This window comes from Salvelinus namaycush, unplaced genomic scaffold (genome assembly GCF_016432855.1).
Source record: "Salvelinus namaycush isolate Seneca unplaced genomic scaffold, SaNama_1.0 Scaffold66, whole genome shotgun sequence".
NCBI classification, from domain to species: Eukaryota; Metazoa; Chordata; class Actinopteri; order Salmoniformes; family Salmonidae; genus Salvelinus; species Salvelinus namaycush.
In genome coordinates, this window is record NW_024061375.1 from 29,389 (window position 1) to 42,091 (window position 12,703).

The following is a 12,703-nucleotide window of genomic DNA, read 5'->3' on the forward strand; positions in this document are numbered from 1 at the left end:
TTATGAGCTCTTGTTAGTTAACTAGTTATGAGCTCTTGTTAGTTAACTAGCTATGATCTCTTGTTAGTTAACTAGTTATGAGCTCATGTTAGTTAACTAGTTATGAGCTAGTGTTAGTTAACTAGTTATGAGCTCTTGTTAGTTAACTAGTTTTGAGTTCTAGTTAGTTAACTAGATAGTAGTTATAGTCAGTTAACTAGTTATGGGCTCTTGTTAGTTAACTCGTTATGAGCTCTAGTTAGTTAACTAGTTATGAGCTCTTGTTAGTTAACTAGCTATGAGCTTTTGTTAGTTTACTAGTTATGATCTCTTGTTAGTTAACTAGTTATGCATTCTAGTTAGTTAACTAGTTATGAGCTCTTGTTAGTTAACTCGTTATTAGCTCTAGTTAGTTAACTAGTTATGAGCTCATGTTAGTTAACTAGTTATGAGCTCTTGTTAGTTAACTAGTTATGAGAATTTGTTAGGTAACTAGTTGTGAGCTCTAGTTAGTTAACTCGTTATGAGCTCTTGTTAGTTAACTAGTTATGAGCTCTTGTTAGTTAACTAGCTATGATCTCTTGTTAGTTAACTAGTTATGAGCTCTTGTTAGTTAACTAGTTATGAGCTCTTGTTAGTTAACTAGTTATGAGCTCTTGTTAGTTAACTCGGTCATCTCTTGTTAGTTAACTAGTTATGAGCTCTAGTTAGGTAACTAGTTGTGAGCTCTTGTTAGTTAACTAGTTATGAGCTCTTGTTAGTTAACTAGTTTTGAGCTCTAGTTAGGTAACTAGTTGTGAGCTCTTGTTAGTTAACTAGTTATGAGCTCTTGTTAGTTAACTAGTTATGAGCTCTTGTTAGTTAACTAGCTATGATCTCTTGTTAGTTAACTAGTTATGAGCTCTTGTTAGTTAACTAGTTATGAGCTCTTGTTAGTTAACTAGTTATGAGCTCTTGTTAGTTAACTCGTTATGATCTCTTGTTAGTTAACTAGTTATGAGCTCTAGTTAGGTAACTAGTTGTGAGCTCTTGTTAGTTAACTAGTTATGAGCTCTTGTTAGTTAACTAGTTATGAGCTCTTGTTAGTTAACTAGCTATGATCTCTTGTTAGTTAACTAGTTATGAGCTCTTGTTAGTTAACTAGTTATGAGCTCTTGTTAGTTAACTAGCTATGATCTCTTGTTAGTTAACTAGTTATGAGCTCATGTTAGTTAACTAGTTATGAGCTAGTGTTAGTTAACTAGTTATGAGCTCTTGTTAGTTAACTAGTTATGAGTTCTAGTTAGTTAACTAGTTATGAACTCTTGTTAGTTAACTAGATATTAGTTATAGTCAGTTAACTAGTTATGGGCTCTTGTTAGTTAACTCGTTATGAGCTCTAGTTAGTTAACTAGTTATGAGCTCTTGTTAGTTAACTAGCTATGAGCTCTTGTTAGTTTACTAGTTATGCTCTCTTGTTAGTTAACTAGTTATGCATTCTAGTTAGTTAACTAGTTATGTGCTCTTGTTAGTTAACTAGTTATTAGCTCTAGTTAGCTAACTAGTTATGAGCTCTTGTTAGTTAACTCGTTATGATCTCTTGTTAGTTAACTAGTTATGAGCTCTTGTTAGTTAACTAGTTATGAGCTGTAGTTATTCATACGCTACAACTAGGAGCCAGATCAAGTAAAAACTCCTGGCCTGGTGTTTAGTTTGTTTGCTTTCATTGTATTATTGACTTGACTGTATTTGTTAACCAGCTAGGTGTGGTCACTGACGTGTGTGGTTACTGACGTGGAGCTAAGGTGGATTGAGACAGAAAACCGCATGACGAAAGAAATGGAGTGGGGGCAATCAGATATATATATATAGAGAGAAATATATATATACAGAGAGAGAGGTAAAGGGAGACAGAGAGAGAAAAAATGGAGTGAGAGAGAGACCTGGACCTGCTAGAGGAGTACTGGCAGACCTGGGCCCTGGCAGTAAACCCCAAAAATACTAAAATAAAGATTTTCCAGAGAAGATCTAGATCTCAGGGAATTAGACCAAAGTTCTCAAATGGTACAAAATATATAGAGTACTGCAAACACTACAATTACTTAGGTTTAAAAATAAGCTCAACTGGACACCTTAATGAGGCAGTGAATGAACTGAGAGAGAAAGCATGCACGGCATTCTACGCCATTAAAAAGCCAATTCAAATTGAAATACCTAAAATTTGGCTAAAACGAATTGAATATGTCATTGAACCAATTGCACTTTATGGCAGCGAGGTGTGGGGTCCACTTGCAAAACAAGATTTCACCACATGGGACAAACACCCCATTAAAACCCTGCATGCAGAGTTCTGTAAGATTCTCCTACATGTCCAGAGGAAAACTACAAACTATGCATGCAGGGCAGAATTAGGCCAATATCCACTAATAATAAAAACTCAAAAAGAGCAATTCCGTTCTGAAAATGTCTAAAATACAGTGACCCCCTCTCATATCATTACCAGGACCTGCAATGCAAAGACCTGAGCAAAGAAAAGAGTCCCCTCATCCAGCTGGTCCTGAGTTCACAAACCAGTTCTACTAACACACTGAAGCCTGAAGACCAAAACATCAAATCAATCAGGATAAACCAAATTATAAGACAGTCAAAACAAAACTACATTGCTTATTGGAAAACACAAGCACAAGCACAAAGCAAAATGCAGTGCTATCTGGCCCTAAATCGACAGTACACCGTGGCTAACTATTTGGGGAGAAGCAGAGAGCTGTGGGTTGGCAGCGCACTACATTGCTGCCTGCCACAAGATGAGGGACAGTGTCTGACAGACCAACCAACCTGCACATGTCCTCTATGCTTATTGTTATTGTTCAATGTATGGTTATTTTGACCCTTGGTTACTGTTGTTACTGTTGTCCCATTGACAATTTTGATTCTTATTATTTGAATATTGTAGATATCTAAAGTAAGAGAGAGAGAGAGAGAGATAGAAAAAAGGGAGTGAGAGAGAGAGAGATAGACAAAAGGGAGTGAGAGAGAGACTGAAAAAGAGAGGAAGGAAAGTGATATAGAGGGAAAGGCAGAGACAGAGAGGAGAGAGAGAGAGAGAGAGAGAGAGAGAGAGAGAGAGAGGGGAAGGAAAGTGATATAGAGAGGGAAAGGCAGAGACAGAGAGGAGAGAGAGAGTAAAGGGAGACAGAGAGAGAAATAGGGGTTAATGCAGAGGGTTCACTTACTTATAGACAGACAGATGCATATGTGGTATTAAGGCTGAGTCGTGTGTCAGAGATACCGCTTAGATCACACACACACACACACACACACACACACACACACACACACACACACACACACACACACACACACACACACACACACACACACACACACACACACACACACACACACACACACACACACACACACACACACACACGTTTGATTCATGATTTGGAATGGCCTGAACCATCTCTAACTCCATCAGTTGGAAAACAATTTGAGTGTTTACATGCTCCAAATGTTAAATACGCAAGAGTATACGCATGCGCATGTGTGTGAGTGTGTGTTGGCACGCACGTGTGTGACTGTCTGTGTGTGCGTGCATTGTGTGGATTGACAAACAAAAAAAAAAAATCTGCAAAATAACAATACACAGGAGTATGGAAATGTAAGAGGATTGGGGACAAATGAAGAGCGACAGAAAGCACCACTGCAACACAGAAAATAAGGGATTAATAGTGACATGTCACAGAGAGAGAGAGAGAGAGAGAGAGAGAGAGAGAGAGAGAGAGAGAGAGAGAGAGAGAGAGAGAGAGAGAGAGAGAGAGAGAGAGAGAGAGAGAGAACAGGGGAGAGAGAACAGTCTTTTTTTAATCTAACATGTCTACAGATGTCTTACTGACTCATTTGACTCCGACTACAACACCATTATCATTATGTTACAACATTTACATGACAACATAACACTTCCCATATATCATCAGGAGTCATGTAGAGAATAGACAGTGTTCTCACTGAGTCACTATAGTTATTTTATAGTTAACACTTCCAGACATAGTAGGGTGACGCAAAAATAAACAGAGACAGAAGTCAGATACACACCATGATGAGATGGAAGTGAAGAGGAGGAAGAGATGAAGAGGACTTGAACGAAGACACACATTGACAGAGGTAAGGGATTAGTTCATTCGTTGATATAAACTATGACATTCTGCTAAGCTGAGTGGTGAGAGAGAGACCGAGAGGGTGAGAGCGGGGCAGAGAGAGAGACAAAGAGAGAGAGAGACAAAGAGAAAGAGAGAGAAAGAGAGAGAGAGAAAGAGAGTGACAAAGAGAGAGCGACAAAGAGAGAGCGAGAGCGAGAGAAAGACAGAGAGAAAGACAGAAAGAGAAAGTGAGAGATACAAAGAGAGAGAGACAAAGAGAGCGAGAGAGAGAGAGAGAGAGAGAGAGAGAGAGAGAGAGAGAGAGAGAGAGAGAGAGAGAGAGAGAGAGAGAGAGAAAGGAGGGAGGGAGGGACAGGTGACAGAGATGGGAGAGATGCTCCACAGATGATCAACAGTGGCAGATGTACAGGGAGCGATATAGACGGAGTGGACAGAAGAACGAGAGAGTGACAGAGAGAGTGACAGATGAGACAGAAAGACATAGAGTGAACAAACGAATGTGAGTGAGAGTGACAGAACGAGACAGAGAAACACTATTTGAGTGATAGATGAAGTTAGCCTGATATTTGTATTCGTTTGTTTAGAAGGATGAGTGAAGCCGGAAGCATCTTAACCCTGGAAGACATCCCTGAAGGAAGGTTGGAGAAAAAGGTAAGAGAGTGTGTCTGTATGTCATTTATGAAGTAGAGTCATTTGGACACTCCAATCATATCCATCTCCCACAAAACAAAGCTCAACGCCTTATTTGAAATGCCAAGCCAATGATTCCATTTAAATGGTCATCTCTGTTAAGGTCATATACTGTCATGGAACATTTCCCATATTTCATTCCGTAATCCTTGTTAGACACTGAATTGTTCTGTGTTTGTGTTTAAAGCTAGAATCTTCATCTGAAACAATAACAAAGTGTATTCCCCGCCCCTGTTTTGCTAAAAAGCTAAGGGATGGGGCTGGAGAAATGTAACCACTCTCAAATTCATAGACAGAGCTATGGATGCAGGGGACTGAGAGTTCATAACATAACAATTATAGTTTTAACCATGTCTTGAGGCCGTTTGTTTACATTTATGTTGTTGAAAAACAGAGATAACAGGCTTACTTTGGGTTCTGATGGGGTACGACAGTTGAACTGAGCTCATGAGGCATTTCTAAGTTATATTCTTCAACAATCACTGGGTATTTAGAATATCATTACTTTATACATCCCAAAACATATGTAGAAACTAAGGATTCTATCTTTAAGATTAAAAAACATGCACTATCCTGTTTGAATGCATGAAATAACTAGCAACTTCTAGTACAGTAGTATAGTGCCCTATCGTGAGTCTTCTAGTACAGTAGTATAGTGCCCTATTGTGAGTCTTCTAGTACAGTAGTATAGTGCCCTATTTTGAGTCTTCTAGTACAGTAGTATAGTGTCCTATTGTGAGTCTTCTAGTACAGTAGTATAGTGTCCTATTGTGATTCTTCTAGTACAGTAGTATAGTGCCCTATTGTGAGTCTTCTAGTACAGTAGTATAGTGCCCTATTGTGAGTCTTCTAGTACAGTAGTATAGTGTCCTATTGTGATTCTTCTAGTACAGTAGTATAGTGCCCTATTGTGAGTCTTCTAGTACAGTAGTATAGTGCCCTATTGTGAGTCTTCTAGTACAGTAGTATAGTGCCCTATTGTGAGTCTTATAGTACAGTAGTAAAGTTCCCTATTGTGAGTCTTCTAGTACAGTAGTATAGTGCCCTATCGTGAGTCTTCTAGTACAGTAGTATAGTGCCCTATCGTGAGTCTTCTAGTACAGTAGTATAGTGCCCTATTGTGAGTCTTCTAGTACAGTAGTATAGTGCCCTATTGTGAGTCTTATAGTACAGTAGTAAAGTTCCCTATTATGAGTCTTCTAGTACAGTAGTAAAGTGCCCTATTGTGAGTCTTCACTCACACCTACTACATCACTGGAGGCTATATACTTTCTGTATCAGAACATACAGCACTGTCAGTTAATAACTCTCAGTTTGGATCCTGTATCAGAACATCAGTTAACTCTGTGTTTGGGTCCTGTATCAGAACATCAGTTAACTCTCTGTTTGGGTCCTGTATCAGAACATCAATTATCTCTGTGTTTGGGTCCTGTATCAGAACATCAGTTACCTCTCTGTTTGGGTCCTATATCAGAACATCAGTTAACTCTCTGTTTGGGTCCTGTATCAGAACATCAGTTAACTCTCTGTTTGGGTCCTGTATCATACGGTATCATGAACTTATCTCCATCTCTGTCTGTGTGTCTTTACCCAAGACACATACATGTCAACGTTCGTCTGTCTTTGTCTCTGTCTCCAGGACAGATGTGCTATCTTAATTTGACCCTGCTTCTCACAGCAGAAAACTAATCCTGCAGCAACAGGAAATGTATTAACTAATGGACATGGGTAGGGATTGATACATTAAAGTGGAAATTACAAACTTTAGAAGCCTTTTAAAACCTTGAATACACTACAATTTGCATTTTGCTGAGCAGGAAAATGATCTGGGACAACAGAGTGATCAAATTAAGATAGCGCATCTGTATATTCTAACATCTCAGTCTGAGCGTCTTTACCAAGGACATACACTGTATCCTAACCATCTCTTTATCTCTCCATCTGAGCGTCTTTACCAAGGACATACACTGTATCCTAACCATCTCTTTATCTCTCCATCTGAGTGTCTTTACCAAGGACATACACTGTATCCTAACCATCTCTTTATCTCTCCATCTGAGCGTCTTTACCAAGGACATACACTGTATCCTAACCATCTCTTTATCTCTCCATCTGAGCGTCTTTACCAAGGACATACACTGTATCCTAACCATCTCTTTATCTCTCCATCTGAGCGTCTTTACCAAGGACATACACTGTATCCTAACCATCTCTTTATCTCTCCATCTGAGCGTCTTTACCTAGGACATACACTGTATCCTAACCATCTCTTTATCTCTCCATCTGAGCGTCTTTACCAAGGACATACACTGTATCCTAACCATCTCTTTATCTCTCCATCTGAGCGTCTTTACCTAGGACATACACTGTATCCTAACCATCTCTTTATCTCTCCATCTGAGCGTCTTTACCTAGGACATACACTGTATCCTAACCATCTCTTTATCTCTCCATCTGAGCGTCTTTACCTAGGACATACACTGTATCCTAACCATCTCTTTATCTCTCCATCTGAGCGTCTTTACCAAGGACATACACTGTATCCTAACCATCTCTTTATCTCTCCATCTGAGTGTCTTTACCAAGGACATACACTGTATCCTAACCATCTCTTTATCTCTCCATCTGAGCGTCTTTACCAAGGACATACACTGTATCCTAACCATCTCTTATCTCTCCATCTGAGCGTCTTTACCTAGGACATACACTGTATCCTAACCATCTCTTTATCTCTCCATCTGAGCGTCTTTACCTAGGACATACACTGTATCCTAACCATCTCTTTATCTCTCCATCTGAGCGTCTTTACCAAGGACATACACTGTATCCTAACCATCTCTTTATCTCTCCATCTGAGTGTCTTTACCAAGGACATACACTGTATCCTAACCATCTCTTATCTCTCCATCTGAGCGTCTTTACCAAGGACATACACTGTATCCTAACCATCTCTTATCTCTCCATCTGAGCGTCTTTACCAAGGACATACACTGTATCCTAACCATCTCTTTATCTCTCCATCTGAGCGTCTTTACCAAGGACATACACTGTATCCTAACCATCTCTTTATCTCTCCATCTGAGTGTCTTTACCAAGGACATACACTGTATCCTAACCATCTCTTTATCTCTCCATCTGAGCGTCTTTACCAAGGACATACACTGTATCCTGATTCACATACGTCTCTGTCTCTGTCTTGGTCTGTGTCTGTCAGGGCTCCATCAAGAAGAAGATAGAGAAGTTGAGGAGATGGAGCTCCTGCAGCATAAAGAGGCCTTCTAAGAAGACTACGACCAGAAGCCTGTCCTCCGCTACAGAGGCACCAGAGGAGACCTGGGGGCTCAAGACCCCCGAGAGGAGGAGGCTCAAACCCATCATCGCCTCCGTCTTCGGACAGGTAAAATACTGGGACAGGTGGAGCGACTCAACTGTTGGAGTCTTTACCTGGGGGAGTCCTTACCTGAGGAAGTCCTTACCTGGGGGAGTCCTTACCTGGGGGAGTCCTTACCTGGGGGAGTCCTTACCTGGGGGAGTCCTTACCTACAGACGTACTTGCCTGAGGAAGTCCTTACCTGGGGGAGTTCTTACCTGGGGGAGTCTTTATCTGGGGGAGTCTTTACCTGGGGGAATCCTTACCTGGGGGAGTCTTTATCTGGGGGAATCCGTACCTGGGGGAGTCTTTATCTGGGGGAATCCGTACCTGGGGGAGTGCTAGCCTGGCAGTGTACTTGTCAAGGCATTTACTTGTAGGTCACTTGACTTGTGAGAGTCCATATACTTCTGGGACATCTTAACTGTTGGTCTGTCTCTGTACCTTTGGGTCTCTTTTCTTGTGACTTCTTTCAGTCTGGTTTCATGTGGTCGTATAGAAAAGTTGTGATAAAATTAAATGAGAGAAGACACTCACACACAAATAACAATTGTTTAGTCTGTTCAAACACTTTTCCTGGGTTTAGTTCCCAGATGTGGAGTACCTTTACCAAGACCAGAGACAGAGAACAAGAGAACGAGAGCAATATAGAGACGGGGAAATAAAGAGAAAGAGAAGAGACAGAATGAATGTCAGTGTCACTGACCCATTGTTCCCTGGGCCCAGTTGTCTGCAGGATTAAATGCATTGAACATTTTTGAATAGAACAGGCATCCCCATTGAAGTCAATGATACGACCGTTCCATTAATTATATTTCTAATCATCTAATCCTATCAGTGACCTCTTGTTCTCAGGGCATAATGAGTCAGACAAAAGTAATCACCCCAGTGTTGGGATGCCGCTAAATCAGACCTAATCAAATGCTCTCCGCACCCAACTGCCAGATTGGGAAAAAGCTGCCGCAATAAAAAATTCTGATTATGACACCAGGGTTGACCTTACGTAAGGAAGTCTGGTCATCTTATGTAAGCACTGTTCTTAGAGTTTATAGACAGAGAAAGCAGTATAGTGTTTATAGACAGAGGGAGCAGTATAGTGTTTATAGACAGAGGAAGCAGTACAGTGTTTATAGACAGAGGAAGCAGTATAGTGTTTATAGACAGAGGAAGCAGTATAGTGTTTATAGACAGAGGAAGCAGTATAGTGTTTATAGACAGAGGAAGCAGTATAGTGTTTATAGACAGAGGAAGCATTATAGTGTTTATAGACAGAGGAAGCAGTATAGTGTTTATAGACAGAGGAAGCAGTATAGTGTTTATAGACAGAGGAAGCAGTATAGTGTTTATAGACAGAGGAAGCAGTATAGTGTTTATAGACAGAGGAAGCAGTATAGTGTTTATAGACAGAGGAAGCAGTATAGTGTTTATAGACAGAGGAAGCAGTATAGTGTTTATAGACAGAGGAAGCATTATAGTGTTTATAGACAGAGGAAGCAGTATAGTGTTTATAGAGGAAGCAGTATAGTGTTTATAGATAGAGGAAGCAGTAGAGTGTTTATAGACAGAGGAAGCAGTAGAGTGTTTATAGACAGAGGAAGCAGTATAGTGTTTATAGACAGAGGAAGCAGTAGAGTGTTTATAGACAGAGGAAGCATTAGAGTGTTTATAGAGGAAGCAATATAGTGTTTATAGATAGAGGAAGCAGTATAGTGTTTATAGACAGAGGAAGCAGTATAGTGTTTAAAGAGGAAGCATTATAGTGTTTATAGACAGAGGAAGCAGTATAGTGTTTATAGACAGAGGAAGCAGTATAGTGTTTATAAACAGAGGAAGCAGTAGAGTGTTTATAGACAGAGGAAGCAGTATAGTGTTTATAGACAGAGGAAGCAGTAGAGTGTTTATAGACAGAGGAAGCATTAGAGTGTTTATAGAGGAAGAAATAAAGTGTTTATAGATAGAGGAAGCAGTATAGTGTTTATAGACAGAGGAAGCAGTATAGTGTTTAAAGAGGAAGCATTATAGTGTTTATAGACAGAGGAAGCAGTATAGTGTTTATAGACAGAGGAAGCAGTATAGTGTTTAAAGACAGAGGAAGCAGTATAGTGTTTATAGAGGAAGCATTATAGTGTTTATAGACAGAGGAAGCAGTATCGTGTTTAAAGAGGAAGCATTATAGTGTTTATAGACAGAGGAAGCAGTATAGTGTTTATAGACAGAGGAAGCAGTATAGTGTTTAAAGAGGAAGCATTATAGTGTTTATAGACAGAGGAAGCATTATAGTGTTTATAGACAGAGGAAGCAGTATAGAGTTTATAGACAGAGAAAGCATTATAGTGTTTATAGACAGAGGAAGCAGTATAGTGTTTATAGACAGAGGAAGCAGTATAGAGTTTATAGACAGAGGAAGCAGTATAGTGTTTATAGACAGAGGAAGCATTATAGTGTTTATAGACAGAGGAAGCAGTATAGTGTTTATAGACAGAGGAAGCAGTATAGTGTTTATAGACAGAGGAAGCAGTAGAGTGTTTATAGACAGAGGAAGCAGTAGAGTGTTTATAGAGGAAGCAGTATAGTGTTTATAGACAGAGGAAGCAGTATAGTGTTTATAGAGAAAGCAGTATAGTGTTTATAGACAGAGGAAGCAGTAGAGTGTTTATAGACAGAGGAAGCATTATAGTGTTTATAGACAGAGGAAGCAGTATAGTGTTTATAGACAGAGGAAGCATTATAGTGTTTATAGACAGAGGAAGCAGTATAGTGTTTATAGACAGAGGAAGCAGTATAGTGTTTATAGACAGAGGAAGCAGTAGAGTGTTTATAGACAGAGGAAGCAGTAGAGTGTTTATAGAGGAAGCAGTATAGTGTTTATAGATAGAGGAAGCAGTATAGTGTTTAAAGAGGAAGCATTATAGTGTTTATAGACAGAGGAAGCAGTATAGTGTTTATAGACAGAGGAAGCAGTATAGTGTTTAAAGACAGAGGAAGCAGTATAGTGTTTATAGAGGAAGCATTATAGTGTTTATAGACAGAGGAAGCAGTATAGTGTTTAAAGAGGAAGCATTATAGTGTTTATAGACAGAGGAAGCAGTATAGTGTTTATAGACAGAGGAAGCAGTATAGTGTTTAAAGAGGAAGCATTATAGTGTTTATAGACAGAGGAAGCAGTATAGTGTTTATAGACAGAGGAAGCAGTATAGAGTTTATAGACAGAGAAAGCATTATAGTGTTTATAGACAGAGGAAGCAGTATAGTGTTTAAAGAGGAAGCATTATAGTGTTTATAGACAGAGGAAGCAGTATAGTGTTTATAGACAGAGGAAGCAGTATAGTGTTTATAGACAGAGGAAGCATTATAGTGTTTATAGACAGAGGAAGCAGTATAGAGTTTATAGACAGAGAAAGCATTATAGTGTTTATAGACAGAGGAAGCAGTATAGTGTTTATAGACAGAGGAAGCAGTATAGAGTTTATAGACAGAGGAAGCAGTATAGTGTTTATAGAGGAAGCATTATAGTGTTTATAGACAGAGGAAGCAGTATAGTGTTTAAAGAGGAAGCATTATAGTGTTTATAGACAGAGGAAGCAGTATAGTGTTTATAGACAGAGGAAGCAGTATAGTGTTTAAAGAGGAAGCATTATAGTGTTTATAGACAGAGGAAGCAGTATAGTGTTTATAGACAGAGGAAGCAGTATAGTGTTTAAAGACAGAGGAAGCAGTATAGTGTTTATAGAGGAAGCATTATAGTGTTTATAGACAGAGGAAGCAGTATAGTGTTTAAAGAGGAAGCATTATAGTGTTTATAGACAGAGGAAGCAGTATAGTGTTTATAGACAGAGGAAGCAGTATAGTGTTTAAAGAGGAAGCATTATAGTGTTTATAGACAGAGGAAGCAGTATAGTGTTTATAGACAGAGGAAGCAGTATAGAGTTTATAGACAGAGAAAGCATTATAGTGTTTATAGACAGAGGAAGCAGTATAGTGTTTAAAGAGGAAGCATTATAGTGTTTATAGACAGAGGAAGCAGTATAGTGTTTATAGACAGAGGAAGCAGTATAGTGTTTATAGACAGAGGAAGCATTATAGTGTTTATAGACAGAGGAAGCAGTATAGAGTTTATAGACAGAGAAAGCATTATAGTGTTTATAGACAGAGGAAGCAGTATAGTGTTTATAGACAGAGGAAGCAGTATAGAGTTTATAGACAGAGGAAGCAGTATAGTGTTTATAGAGGAAGCATTATAGTGTTTATAGACAGAGGAAGCAGTATAGTGTTTAAAGAGGAAGCATTATAGTGTTTATAGACAGAGGAAGCAGTATAGTGTTTATAGACAGAGGAAGCAGTATAGTGTTTAAAGAGGAAGCATTATAGTGTTTATAGACAGAGCAAGCAGTATAGTGTTTATAGACAGAGGAAGCAGTATAGAGTTTATAGACAGAGAAAGCATTATAGTGTTTATAGACAGAGGAAGCAGTATAGTGTTTATAGACAGAGGAAGCAGTATAGAGTTTATAGACAGAGGAAG